This window comes from Scyliorhinus torazame, chromosome 5 (genome assembly GCF_047496885.1).
Source record: "Scyliorhinus torazame isolate Kashiwa2021f chromosome 5, sScyTor2.1, whole genome shotgun sequence".
In the NCBI taxonomy this organism is placed as follows: Eukaryota; Metazoa; Chordata; class Chondrichthyes; order Carcharhiniformes; family Scyliorhinidae; genus Scyliorhinus; species Scyliorhinus torazame.
The window spans coordinates 153,987,315-154,000,948 of record NC_092711.1 but is presented as its reverse complement, the minus strand read 5'-3'; the positions used below and the strand labels follow the sequence as shown (position 1 = coordinate 154,000,948).

At 47.9% G+C, this 13,634-nt stretch overlaps 1 long non-coding RNA gene across 1 annotated transcript; it reads left to right on the top strand.

Annotated features, from left to right (window-relative positions):
- Positions 1–2,856: 2,856 nt before the first annotated feature.
- On the top strand, positions 2,857–7,987 carry LOC140420144 (uncharacterized). Its single transcript, XR_011946201.1, has 2 exons — positions 2,857–2,937; positions 5,749–7,987. It is a non-coding gene; the product is annotated as an uncharacterized lncRNA (long non-coding RNA).
- Positions 7,988–13,634: the final 5,647 nt, after the last annotated feature.

Sequence of the window (13,634 nt, the reverse complement as noted above, 5' to 3'; positions counted from 1 at the left end):
CTTTGCTTCAAAATGTTTTCAACATCAGTGTGACTGGAAAAGCACCGAGACACACACCCGAGTGAGAGTGTTCCAGTTCACTGACTGTGGAAAGATCCTGAAAAAGATCCTGCACCATTCACAGTGGGCAGGGACCGTACACGTATCCTGTGTGAGCCTTCAACTGATTGTCTAACCCGGAGAGACAAGCAGGCAACACCCGTACCATGGAGAAACGATGGAAATGCACAGTGCATTCACACTGGGGAGAGACCGTTTAGCTGCTCTCACTGCACAAAGAAGTTTAGAAGGTCATCCACACTGCGGAGACACCAGCGAGGTTTAGTTGTCCATCTACAGTGGAAATGCATTGACACATTCACACCAGGGTGTGACCATTCTGCTGCTCTGTGTGGGAAAGGTATTCAATGTTCCATTCAACCTGTGGACACACCAGCGAGTTCATACTGACGAGAGGCCGTTTGCCTGCTCTGACTGTGGGAAGAGATTCAATACTTCATCCCACCTAATAATAAAAACCTTTATTAGTGTCACAAGTAGGCTTACATTATCAGTGCAATTAAGTTACTGTGAAAATCCCCGAATCGCCACTCTACGGCACCTGTTCGGGTATAGTGAGGGACAATTCAGAATGTCGAATTCACCTAACAAGCACGTCTTTCGGCACTTAGGAGAGGAAACTGGAGTGCCCGGAAGAAACCCACGCAGACATGGGGAGAACGTGCAGACTCTGCACAGACAGTGACTCAAGCTGGGAATCAAACCCGGGTCACTGGCATGAGCCAGCTGACTGGGGAGGACAGGAGCTCCCAGTGTGGTCACTGAATACATTGTGGGAACTGCCCATTTAAAGAGGCTGCCTTGACTCGCTGGTCTCAGAATCCACCCCTTGTCCCTCTGTGTAACGCTGGCTGAGAATAGACATTGGGGCTGCTCAATGTACTGAAAGCCATTTGCTTCTGTTCTCTGTCTAAAATCAAATTGGAAGGAAAGGGAGACAACTCTGAAACTGGGAAAAGAGAATTCCAGACATTATTGACATCACTGTACTTATTACAGACACACATTTATTCATCTTTGACCACAGAATCTCACTGCACAGGAGGCCATTCGGCCCATCGTGCCTGCGCTGGCTCTTAGAAAGAAGTACTCAATTAGTCCCACTATCCTGCCCTTTCTCCATGAACCCTGAAAACTAGTCCCTTTCTAAAATTTATCCAACTCCCTGTGTTGAATCTGCTTCCATCAGCCTGTCAGGCAGTGCATTCCGGAGCAAGATTCATCATCCTCATTTCCCCTCTGGCTTTTATGTAAATTACCTTAAATCTTGTCCTCTGGTTAACAACCCTTTTGTCAGTGGAAACAGTTTCTCTTTATTTACTCGATGTAAACCGTTCATGATCTTGTCTAAACTCAGATAATAGAAAGATCCTGAACAGTCCGATTATTCTATTCCACAGAACAATTTACATCAATGGTTAAATCCAATAAAATTAACCCAGTGACAACAATGACCAATTGTCTGATTACAACAGGTCTGATTCAAGATGAGGTAATGTTAATTCAAGAGGTAAAAGTGGGATTTGTGAGTGATCTTGGGTTTTGTAAGTTGGACTCTAGTCGTGGAGACACTGGAGTGTTCCTGGGCAGGAATTTAGGAAATCACTGTTGGTTCAGGAACCTGAGGAAGATTCACACTTCTACCAGGACAGGTCACCCAATTGAGGTGGTGAACGTCACTCGTGTACTTCATCAGTATACTGCTTTTAAAAAATAAACATTGACATTTCAGAGTCCTTTCTTGTCTGATTGTTAAGCCTCTTTCGAATTGAAGCATTTTAGAGGGTCAATTTGGAACTGAGTAAATAAGGTACCTTCAACCAAATTAAACCCAATCTAAATATTAATTATATACCCTTTAAAACAGAGATAGGGCCTCCAGGATGTGCAAGAAAGATTAACAAGGATGATATCAGAACTGAGAGTGTTTAAGTTTCAGGAGATATTGAACAGGTTGGGGATATTTTCCCTGGGGAAGAGAAGGTTGAAGACTGACCTGATAGAGACTTTAATGGGTGTGATAGGATTGACATCATCAGGGTGGCAGTGGTCAGCACTGCTGCCACACGGTGCTGAGGACCCGGGTTCACTCCCTGCCCTGGGTCTGTGTGGAGTTTGCACATTCTCGCCGTGTCTACGTGGGTCTCACCCCCACAACCCAAAAAGGTGTGTAGGTTAGGTAGATTGGCCATGCTAAACTGCCCCTTAATTGGAAAAAAATAATTGGGTACTCTAAATCTATATAAAAAAATGTTTTTTTTAAGTCATTGCTGTGATTACAGAATACAAATTCACAACTGACAATTCTAGTTGTCACAGAAAATCCTTCTTCCTCTCAAACTATAAATGTGTGACCCCCACCTATGCTCTCCTCAGTATTGATTTTAACACTCATTTATCCTTCTGTCCTCCTGCTTTTCCCCAAGTCTCCTCCCGTCAAGATGCTGACTCTCGGGTTCAGTTTCACTCTCACCTATTGCCCTCCCCAGGTGCTAAGAGCGAACGTCACAATCAATTCCTGTGACTACCAACATGTACTTTGTGTCAGGGTGAGGTCACTGTCCCTCCTCCACTTTTCATCCCAGGACCAGGAGCTTGGACAGTGTCGGCCGTAGCTCCCACAATCCCCCGCGCTGGGGAACCCGCTCTATCCGCCGCACGGGCGGGTGATCAGGTACTGCGCATGTCCAAGGGTGAGGGGAAGCTGCGCATGTGTGGAGGAAAGCCCTCCCCCTGACCTTCCTGCTCAGGTGTTGACCAATGGGAAAGTGGGAGGACCGGAAGGACTCTGCTCCTCCAGCCAATCAGAAGGCAGGCGTTGTGTTAATGAAGATTGACCATGACACAGGCTGAAACGTTTTCCTGTCTCCAACATCTGTGAGTAAAACACTTTCTTTTCTCCCCCTTTTCATTTCTTTTCACGTTCTGACCTTCAATTGGTCACTTGCAGCAGCTGAACGGAAAGGAAGTGAGTCCAGGGAGGATGTAGACTCTGGAAAGCTTGGCCCAGGTCTCTCTCTCTCTCTCTTAAAGACATTGACATCTTTTGCTCCCTCAGCTTGACACATTTATTTGTTTGGCTAAAAGGGTGGTCTCTTTCCTCATGTTCACAATTAAAAGGGTTGTTCCCAGAGTTCTCCCTGTGTCTACGCAGGTTTCCTGCAGGTGCTCCGGCTTCCTCCCACAAGTCCTGAAAGACGTACTGTCTGATAATTTGGACATTCTGAATGTTCCCTCTGTGTACCCGAACAGCACGGTAGCCTTGTGGATAGCACAATTGCTTCACAGCTCCAGGGTCCCAGGTTCGATTCCAGCTTGGGTCACTGTCTGTGCGGAGTCTGCACATCCTCCCCGTGTGTGTGTGGGTTTCCTCCGGGTGCTCCGGTTTCCTCCCACAGTCCAAAGATGTGCAGGTAAGGTGGATTGGCCCTGATAAATTGCCCTTAGTGTCCAAAATTGCCCTTAGTGTTGGTTGGGGTTACTGGGTTATGGGGATAGGGTGGCGGTGTTGGCCTTGGGTAGGGTGCTCTTTCCAAGAGCCGGTGCAGACTCGATGGGCCGAATAGCCTCCTTCTGCACTGTAAATTCTATGATCTATGAGCACGGTAGCATAGTGGTTGGCACAATTGCTGCACAGCTCCAGGGTCCCAGGTTCGATTCCCGGCTTGGGTCACTGTCTGTGCGGAGTCTGCATGTTCTCCCCGTGTGTGCATGGGTTTCCTCCGGGTGCTCCGGATAACAGGCGCCGGAATGTGGCGACTCGGCTTTTCACAATAATTTCATTGCAGTGTTAATGTAAGCCTACTTGTGAAAATAAAGATTATTATTATTAGAGTTGGCTAAAATTTAAATGGACAGTAAATAAATGTCGGACAGAGATATGTCTAGTGTTTTTACATGGTACAGATTAGATATATTATCAAAACTAATTACTGTGGAGGCTGGAATCTTAAACAAAAACAGAAAATACTGGACAATCTCAGAAGGTCTGACAGCATCTGTGGAGAGAAAAGGGAACTAATGTTTCGAGTCTGCATAACTCTTTGTGACAGAGAGAACTGGGAATGTACTGTAGTGGGGGAGGGGTGGAATGGAGCGGTGAGGCTGGATAGGGGCCAGCAATAGGTGGAGATATAGACAAAGATGTCGAGAACAGAAGATAAAAGGAATGCAAATGGTGGTAATTCAGGCTAAGAAGGGTGCTGATAGTGGAGATGCCAGTGTTGGACTGAGGTGAGCACAGTAAGAAGTCTTACAACATCAGGTTAAAGTCCATCATGTTTGTTTCAAACACAAACACTAGCTTTCGGAGCACTGCTCCTTCCTCAGGTGAGTGCTGATAGTGATACATAAAAAGGTTATAATGTGCAAATGGCAGAATAAAGGTGAGCAGTCTGTAACGAGCAACCTGAAATAATTCGAATGGGGGGAGGGGAGGAAAATAATGGGGAGGGAAAAAACGATCAATGGAAGAAATGAAAATAAAAATGGGGTAAAGGTGGTGGAGAGTCTGAGGTTGTTGAACTCAATGTTGAACTCAATGGTGTATCAAGCTTAATCGGAAGATGAGGTGCTGTTCCTCCAGTTTGCGCTGGGCTTCACCTGAACATTGCAGCAAGCCAAGGATGGACATGTTGTCTGAGAGTAGGACGGTGAGTTGAAATGGCAAACGACAGGAAGGTCTGGATGGACCGGAGGTGTTCTGCAAAGTCTGGAAAAATATATTCATTTTGCTTCCGGTTTGCACCCCTCTATCACCTCCACATGGTCTATCTCCAACACTTTCCTTTCCTTCCTTGACCTTTCTATTTTAATTTCTGAGATAGACAGTCCACTAATATCCATTACAAGCCTACCGGCTCCCACGACTATGCCGACTACAGCACTTCACACCCCACATCCTGCAAGGACTCCATCCCATTCTCTCAGTTCCTTCACCTCCATCACATCTGTTCCGATGATGCCACTTTCCAAAACGGTGCTGCTGACATGTCTTCATCCTTCCTTAACCGTGGCTTCCCACCCACTGTGGTCGACGGGGCTCTCAACCGTGTCCGACCCATCTCCCACACCTCTGCCCTCCCACTCACTCCTCTCCCAGAACCCGGATAGAATCTCCACTGTCCTCACTTTTCACCCCACCAGCCTCCGCATTGAAGAAATTATCCTCCGCCAGTTCTGCCAACTCCAGCATGATTCCACCACCAAACACATCTTCCCCTCACTTCCCCGGTCAGCATTTGTAATTCTCTACCCCAGAGGACTGGAACCTCCGTCATCAAGTATTTTCAAATCCGAGATTGCTAACGTTTCAAGGGAGTGAAGGTATCGAGGGATATGGGAGATAGTGTTGGAAAATTATGCTGAGGTAGATCGGCCAATGGTCTCATTGAATGGTTGAGCAGGTTCAAATGGCTGACTGCAGCTCCGATTTGTTATGGTCCCTGTGTCCAGGACAGGAAGCAGTGAGCATGGATCTGTCAATCAGCCTGAATCAGCACCTTCAGGAGAATTGGGAGGGTGAATATTAGGTACAGCAGAGTGAGAATGGAGGGAGAATGTGTGGGATGGAGATTTACAGATCTTGCGGAATGCAAGAGAAAAGAATGTACCAGAGAAACTAGAATTGTCTGTTCTGAATTTCTATCTTGTACTGACAGTGATGTCTTTTGTAAATTGTTTTAACAGGAGATTCAAAGAGGCCAAATTACAGACAAAAATCTAATACATGTCGTCTGGATCTGACAGTCCCTCAATTCCTTGGGACCTGAATATCATTGGCCTTCGAATCTAAAGGAGAAATGTTTGCCTCATCTGTCAACTTGAAAAGATTTTAAACATCATTGTGACTGGAAAAGCACCGAGACACACACACCCGAGTGAAAGTATTCCAGAGCACTGACTGTGGAAAGAGCTTTAACCAGTTACACAGCCTGAAAAAACATTGCACTAGTCACAGCGGGGAGAGACCCTACACGTGTTCTGTGTGTGGACGAAGCCTCAACTGATTGTCCGAACTGGACAGACACGAGGAGACCCAAAACATGGAGAAACCATGGAAATGTGAGGACTGTGGGAAGGGATTCACAGCACCGTCTGTGCTGGAAGTTCATCGACGCAGTCACACTGGTGAGAGGCCGTTCACCTGCTCTCAATGTGGGAAGAGATTCACTCAATTATCTGACCTGCAGAAACATCAACGAGTTCACACGGGGGGGGAGGCCGTTCACCTGCTCTCAGTGTGGGAAGGGCTTCACTCAGTTATCCCACCTGCGGATCCACCAGCGAGTTCACACTGAGGAGAGGCCGTTTACGTGCTCTCAGTGTAAGAAGGGATTCACTCAGATATCCCACCTGCGGAGACACCAGCGAGTTCACACTGGGAAGAGGCCGTTCACCTGCTCTCAGTGTGGGAAGGCATTCACTCAATTATCTGACCTGCAGAGACATCAGCGAGTTCACACTGGGGAGAGGCCATTCACCTGCTCTCAGTGTGGGAAGGGATGCACTCAGTTATCCCACCTGCGGAGCCACCAGCGAGTTCACACTGGGGAGAGGCCATTCACCTGCCCTCAGTGTGGGAAGGGATTCTCTCGGTTATCCACCCTGCGGAGCCACCAGCCAGTTCACACTGGGGAGAGGCCGTTCACCTGCTCTCAGTGTGGGAAGAGATTTGCTTGGTTATCCAGCCTGCGGAGACACCAAAGCGTTCACACTGGGGAGGTGCCGTTCACCTGCTCTGAGTAGGTGAGATATTCAGTGATCCATCCCAACTATGGAGACACCGCCGAGTTCTCACTGGGGAGAGGCCGTTCACCTGCTCTGAGTAGGTGAGATATTCAGTGATCCATCCCAACTATGGAATCACTGCCAAGTTCTCACTGGGGAGAGGCCGTTCATCTGCTCTCAGTGTAGGAGAGATTTTGTGTTTCATCGCACATGCTCACACACCAAGTTCACAATTGATTAGAGGGGTTGGATTCTGCTGTTCTGCTCTCAATTGCATCCAGGACTGCATTTTGTTAATTCTGTCAGTTGATCAATAGGGATGGGCGGACGGTTTCTTCCTGCTGGACTGGTTGGACTCACAAATTTGCCTCCAGTGGGCTGATGATCATTGAGCCATGTTGTGAATTCCTGGCTTCAATTTTCACGAGTATCACAGAGCGAAAGGGTGTTTGGTGGTGTAGCCATCTGGGATGGACACGTACAAAGAAACATGGACATTTGCAAAGCCTCAAGGGAAATATGGCCAATGTAAGATTCAGGCAGGCTCAGAGCCTAAATGTATATTTGTAAGCAGAACCAGACAGGATCGAAACCCCCAGCCGATTTGCATGCTAATGACCCATTTCCCTCAGACAAAGGACTGGTACTCGGGTATCCGATACAATTCCAGACACATCGGCGCCACTCCCTTTACTCAGGAAGCATAAACAGCAAGGTCAATGACCGCTCAGGACACGCCCAGCCATCAAGGCACCCGCCCCTTTAGTGGCTCAGATCGAAAGCAGTGATCGAGGACTGCAGAAATTATTGGGTCCAAACCTAAAGACCGCCCAAAAGAGGAGTACTACTCAGTGGAGAACTACCTGGCCTCTCCCCAGTGTGAACTCGCTGGTGGCTCCGCAGGTCGGATAACTGCAGTGGTGCTGCAGATGGAGTCAGACTCCCATCTGCAGCACCACCAGGTTCAAGTTCAATGCTCGCTACCAGACGGATGAGCCTAGCTGAACCACAGTTACTTCTCCAGACCCAGCAGATCCAGATTTGAACAAAGGCCACTGTTCCTCTGACCTAAGCCGGGTGCCTGAAGTTAAGTACAGGTTGTCATAGTGATAGGTGTAATTTAGCTCATAGTGTTTATGTTGCATGTGTAAGTTAATCCTGTGTATAAATAAAGTATTATTGATCTTGAACTAACAAACTGGTTGTTTGGGGTCTTTGATCGATATCCGGTTGAACCTTGTGGCGGTATCATTTGATACCTGGCGACTCTGAAAGCATATCCTATTCATATCTAGATTAAGAAGGGTAACCTTACTAGCTGCCATATTTATAGCAAGTAAATATAGCAACAGTGGTTGGAAGATATTTAGTTCCCATTTCTGTTTGGAACCTCTGAAAGCATGCCACGTTGCCATGAAGATGGGCTATGGTGGTTACATGGTTCCTTTGTTTAACATATCGACGTGTTTTTCACAAAGAAAACTCGAGGTTTGAAAGGCAAGTTGTCTGTGGTAGATTGGGACATTACAACAATAGACAGGCAATCACTAATTTTTAAGGTATTATTACATGTTGACATCAAATGTAGACTCCTTTAAGGAACAAAAAGCCACAGGAAAAGTGATGCAACTGTGGCTAACGAAAAAATGTAGGAATTCCATTAGATCAAAGGAAGAGGCTCATAAAGTGGCCAAAATAGCCGTACGCCTGTGGATTGGTGATTGATTTAGAATTCAGCAAAGGAGGACCAAGAAACTGATAAAGAGAAAATAGAATATGGGACCAAACTGCCGAGAAACATAAAAACCGACTGGAAAAGCTCCTATAAGAATGTGAAAAGAAAAAGATTAGCCAAGACCAATGTGAGTCCGTTCCAGACAGAGACAGGAGTGTTTATAATGGGGAATAAGGAAATGTCAGAGAAACTAAACAATCTGTATCTGTCTTCACGGGGGAAGATACAGAAATCGTCCCAAAAGCACGAGAGTACTAAGGGGACTAGTGAGCACGAGGAACTGGGTGAGGTCAGTTAATCCTTGTTCCACTTACCAGCCTTCCCGAACAGGCGCCGGAATGTGGCGACTAGAGGCTTTTCACAGTAACTTCATTTGAAGCCTACCTGTGACAGTAAGCGATTTTCATTTTCATTTCACTTGTCTTCTTCAATATTCTCTTGGCTGCCTGGGAGTGGCAGTGGTCACTTGATCGGCTAGGGCAGGGCAGGAGTAACTGTGTTTATTGGGTTGGGCGGTCTGATGGGTGGTTGAGTGAGTTTCCCTTCCCTGAGTTGTCCCCTTTGGAGGCCCCTGGTCTGCTCCTCCTCTGGTCCTCCTCCACAGCCTGGTATGGCAACTGCTCGGGGCAAGACCATTAGAAACTACAGAGAGTTGTGAACACAGCCCAGTCCATCACGCGAACCCGCCTCCCATCCATTGACTCTGTCTACACCTCCCGCTGCCTTGGGAAAACAGGCAGCACAATCAAAGACCTCTCCCACCCGGGTTATTCTCTCTTCCAACCTCTTCTATCGGGCAGTGAGATACAAAAGTCTGAGAACACGCACTAACAGATAAGAAAACAGCTTCTTCCCTGCTGTTACCAGACTCCTGAATAACTCTTATGCTCTGACCTGACCTCTTCACACACCTTCTCCACTGAGTAGTACTGCGCTCCGTATGCTTCACCCGATGCCTGTGTCTATGTATTTACATTGTGTATTTATCTATGTCCTATGTTTTGTTTTTCATGTATGGAACGATTTGTATGGACTGTACGCAGAACAATACTTGTCCCTGTCCCTCGGTGCACGTAACAATAAAACAAATCAATCAAATCATCAATCAATCCTCTCGGGATAGGTTCCACTGGGGAGGTAGTAACCTGTGGGTTGGAGGGTTTGAGTGAGAGTTCCGAGTGTTGTGGATCATTGATGTTTGAGCCCTCATTGGGTCTGAGGGGGAGGCTGAGGGGGGAGATAGGCACCCTGCTCCAAGTGGGATTATATTGTGACTTCCTGAATGCCCCCCTTGTTGAAGCAGGGTCTCCCGTGGGGAGGCAGTGTTTTGACGCCAATGAGGCTACGCAGCTCTGCCCCGAGTATCCGTTTTGTGATGGTGCACGGTGCAATGTTCTTTCATTGGGCTGACGTTGAATCTTGATATTGTCATGTGAATAAAGAACATTAGACTTTGTTTCATAAACATAGTAAGAAGTCTTACAATACCAGGTTAAAGTCCAACAGGTTTGTTTCAAACACTAGCTTTTGGAGCACTGTCCCTTCCTCAGGTGAATGGAAGGAGCAGCGCTCCAAAAGCTAGTGTTTGTGTTGAAACAAACCTGTTGGACTTTAACCTGGTGTTGTAAGACTTCTTATTGTGCTCACCCCAGTCCAACGCCGGCATCTCCACATCATTTCATAAACATAGTTATTTATTACTAACACTACACTAACAAATTACTAAAATGTCTCGGATTAATACAGTTAGAAATAATGGTCTAATACTAACTTACACTAAGATACTACAGAGCTCCTCACCAACTCCTTACCAACACCTTCTCCTGGAACACATGGTGTGTCCGGGTCACATGTCTGCATACTCACAGCACCTGATGGTCGGAGGCTGGAACTACAACAATTAACATATATCATTATTTACGTACAGATGACAATCTACTTATCATCACATATGGTGCTGGTTCTTGCCTGGCATCCTTTGGCCAATCCTGGTGTTCCTCTCTTTTGGAGTTACTTTTCCTTGAGGCAGTAGCGTACTGATGTAGGCCCCGATTTGGTATATTGTATCTCGGGGGTTTCCTTTGCCGTGAGTGGGGATGGAGGATCGCACCCCTCCCGAGATGCCGAGTTGTTGGGTGTCTTGACGAATTTTCCTCTCCTTGTGGGTGGAATCTCCTTGATGGAGGACGGTGAATCTTCTTGTGTGCACTGCCCTCGGGTGTGGTGAGAGAGGAGTGAGGTTGGGTGAGTCCTGCACAGTGTGACTATCCTTGCTTTCCTGACTCCTGTGTACGAGGGTGTACAGGGCCGGGCCAGGTCTTGTACTGTGGTCACTTTCCTGTTGTCCCCTTTTGCTTGGGAGGTTCCTTCTTGGCCGGGTGTCCTGAGAGGCTGAGTGAGGTTTTGAATGAGCAGCTTTTTCCCTTTTTGTCTTGTGGTGAGGGGCGTACGTCAGGGGACCGTGTGCTCAGGGCTGTATCCTGGTCCCTGTTATCCTGAGATCCTCTGCTTTTGGTAGTACTTTTTAAAATCCTGTTATTGTTAGTCTCTTGGAAGCTGCATTGGTTAGAATTTGAACCAATTGTGTGAATATTTGCTGGTCTTCTCTGTGTAATTGTGTTGAGTGATGATTGTTCTGTGCTGTTCCGGTGTTGGGGTTTTATTGCGTCCTTTTAGGATGAGTGTCCTTGTTGATTTTTTCCTGAAATTTAAGTATGTTATTTTGGGGTTGAAGAATCGTTGACCGTTTCCTGTAACGGTAGACAGGTCTTGTACCCGAGAAGGGGACATAAGGATGTGTTATTGATGCCTCTGGTGTGACTGGACCTGGGGGTTCAGTGTGTTCTGACGCCCGCCCGAACATGACGCCGTGATCATATTCTGGTGGGTGGTGCGAGCACTCGCTACGTGGGAAGGTGTGCAGCATGTTTTCATGGCCTTTTCCTCCTCTCCCTTGTTCTCCAGTATATCCATTGGTACATACGGATGCACCAAGCTTAATGATTATACTGACCCATCTGTATTGTCGTCCTCCTGTCCTCTCCTGTACTTCTGTATTGCTGAGAAATTTATGCTGTGCTGCACCAATCCTGAGCTTTTGTTGGATATATATAAATACAAAAACCTGCAAATGGCTAAAACATTGGCTCTTGTTCCTCCCAGACTGACTCACTCTCCGTGTCTTCCCCCATCGTGGAAGTCTCACTGCTGGAAAGACGGATCTCCCGCAACAGTAAACCTCCCTCTGAAGGAACATTCCATTAGACTTCGGATTCTGGACACATGGAAAACCATGACTTGGATTTTATTGTTGTCATTCCCGGAACCCTCTTCCTTTTTCCTCATCCCCCGTTTATTGTACGAGTGCAAAAGTGGGTGGGTGTTGGGAAACCCCTCTCACCCCGTGTGTGTAAAAATAAACCAACCTCTTTATTTCATCTTACCTTGAGTTTGCTGTGCAAGGTATTCACAGAGAATTGAAACATTCTCCTTGGGAAAAATGGGCGAGGCCCCAGCACCGATCCTCTGACTGGTGAGGGGCTCGCAGCCACGGACGTAAAACGCATGGCCTCCACAAAATAAATGGCCAGAGAATTGACGGGTCCTTAGCCGCGCATGTGCATGGCGATGACCTGCAGCAGTCGCCCTGTACAACATGGTGCCGACCGCGCGCGGACCTGACCTACCAGATAGTGCTCCCCTGGACCTTGCCTGGGCCACCAGTTCCCCATGCCCTCGCTGAAGTGCCCCCCCCCCCCGACTGTGGAGCCGCTGGACACAGTTTGCCACCATGCGGCTTCTCACACAGCTGGGACCACACGTCAACTATGCGGTCGGGAACTCGGCCCATCGGGGGAGGGCCTTTAGCTAACATCCTGAGGCCGTCCCAATGGCATGCGCCGTACTCCTCGATGACGCCGTTTTGGAGGGTGCGGAGCGTCCAAAAACAGGTGCCAACCCCCCCCCCCGATTTGGTTGGAAAAAGGAATTCTCTGCCTGATCGCTGAACCCCCGGCGGGGGTGAATGGGGTGTTTAGGGACTTCTATAGCAAGCTGTATGAGTCGGAATCCCCAGCCGGGGTAGAGGTGGTTTTTAGAGGGGTTGGAGTTCCCGAAGGTGGATGAAGAGCTGTTGGAGGTCCTGGGGGGCCCAATTGGACTGGTAGAAGCGGTGGAGGAGCTTGAAGCGATGCAATCGGGCAAGGCCCCAGGTCCGGATGGGTTGTTAGAAATTCTCGGGGGTATTGGGACTGCTGCTAGTAAGGGACTCGAACAAGGCAAGGGAGCTGGAAGTGCTCTTCCCCTGACGTTGTCGCAGTCTTCGATCTCCCTCATTTTGAAGCGTAAAAAGGACCCGGAACAATGTGAGTCATACAAACCTATCTCCCTGTTAAATGTGCATGCCAAACTATTGGCTAAGATCTTGGCCTTGAGAATAGAGCATTGTGTCCCAGGGTGACAGGGGAGGACCAGACGGGGTTTGTGAAGGGGAGGCATCTAGCGGCCGACATCAGGAGGCTACTCAATGATACCTCCAGAGGGACGAGAGGTAGAGGTGGTGGTTGCCATGGATGCCGAGAAGGCCTTTGATCGAGTGGAGTGGGATTATTTGTGGGAGGTCCTGGGGCGGCTTGGATTATTTGTGGACTGGGTCTGGTTGTTATACCAGGCACCGGTGGCATTTATACAGACAAACCGGGTGAGTTCAGATTATTTCAGGCTGCATGGGGGGACTGCCCTGGCTATAGAACCGTTGGCAACGGCACTGAGAGCGGCAGGGGTCTTGCAGGGGATAGTGGACATTATATAAGAGACCATCCTTTTAGCCAGACAAATAAATGTGTCAAGCTGAGGGAGCAAAGGGTGTCAATGTGTTTAAGAGAGAGAGAGAGACCTGGGCCAAGCTTTCCAGAGTCTGCATCCTCCCTGATTCACTTCCTTTCCCTTCAGTTGAGGAAAGAAATGGAAAGGGGGAGAAAAGAAAGTGTTTTCCTCACAGATGTTGGAGACAAGAGGAAAGCTCTTTCTCGCTCGCGCTGATTGGTCAATACCTCAGCAGGAAGGTCAGGGGGTGGGTTTTCCCTCACACATGCGCAACCGCTCCTCTCTC